This window comes from Phalaenopsis equestris, unplaced genomic scaffold, assembly GCF_001263595.1.
Source record: "Phalaenopsis equestris unplaced genomic scaffold, ASM126359v1 Scaffold191086, whole genome shotgun sequence".
Lineage (NCBI taxonomy): Eukaryota > Viridiplantae > Streptophyta > Magnoliopsida > Asparagales > Orchidaceae > Phalaenopsis > Phalaenopsis equestris.
The window spans coordinates 1-870 of record NW_018211035.1 but is presented as its reverse complement, the minus strand read 5'-3'; the positions used below and the strand labels follow the sequence as shown (position 1 = coordinate 870).

The following is an 870-nucleotide window of genomic DNA, read 5'->3' as shown; positions in this document are numbered from 1 at the left end:
AAAAAAAAAAAATTAATGCCAAATATTAAATCTTTAGCAATGCTAAATGAAATTCAATATTCAAATAAATGCTTTCCATAAAAAACACGAAAAATCTTACATTTGGAGGAGTCATGATGTAGAAGCTTGTGCTTTAAGAGATTCCTCAACACCTTGTAGGTTCCCCCATGCCTGTAGTTACAGGTTTTGGTTAAAAAATCTCAATTAAGTTCTCTGAAGCTTCAAATGAATTGAATTAATAGGAATTTTTTACTTGAGGCGAGCGATCCGCTCGACAAGCTCTGCTGGAACAATTTCATGCTGTAACCAAATTAAAAAGTTGGGGAAAAAAAAGGTGAGAGAATAAATGAAGGGTAGAGCTAACGATTGGAAATGTATAAATCGAACTTACATTTCTCATCCCCATCTCGACTGCGGTTAAAACTCTAAAATCTTCTTTAGAGAGATATCTCAAAGCATCCACGTCAAGCTTCATTGTGACCTAAGAAGGATAAAGCGTGGTAGAACCGATGAAAAGAAGCGGCGAGTGTCTATGGCGATGGTGGTTGCCCGGGATGAATGGCTGGCCAAGGCCTGGACAATTAACTGGAAGAAGAGGATGGAGGTGGCAGAATTTGAGCAATATCTTGGATCTGTTTGGTAGCAGGAATTAATCTAAAAATCCCAAATCCTGCAGGTTCTTAAATCCCGTTTTTCCTCTGTTTTTCCTTAAATCCTGGAATTAAGTCGTGTCTGGTAACGGAATTAGAGCAGGATTTAACAGGATTTAACCTTAAATCATGCCAGACAGTCATTTTGGACAAAAAAAAATGTGTCGGATTCACGTATTATGGCCTTAAATCCCGAATTTACTAAACCCCGTGAATCAGT

General features: G+C 37.8%; 1 long non-coding RNA gene across 1 annotated transcript; it reads right to left on the bottom strand.

Moving 5' to 3' along the window:
• Window positions 1–100: 100 nt before the first annotated feature.
• LOC110034602 lies at window positions 101–762 on the bottom strand. Its single transcript, XR_002295074.1, has 3 exons — window positions 392–762; window positions 254–300; window positions 101–171 (listed from the first exon to the last, which is right to left on the bottom strand). It is a non-coding gene; the product is annotated as an uncharacterized LOC110034602 (long non-coding RNA).
• Window positions 763–870: the final 108 nt, after the last annotated feature.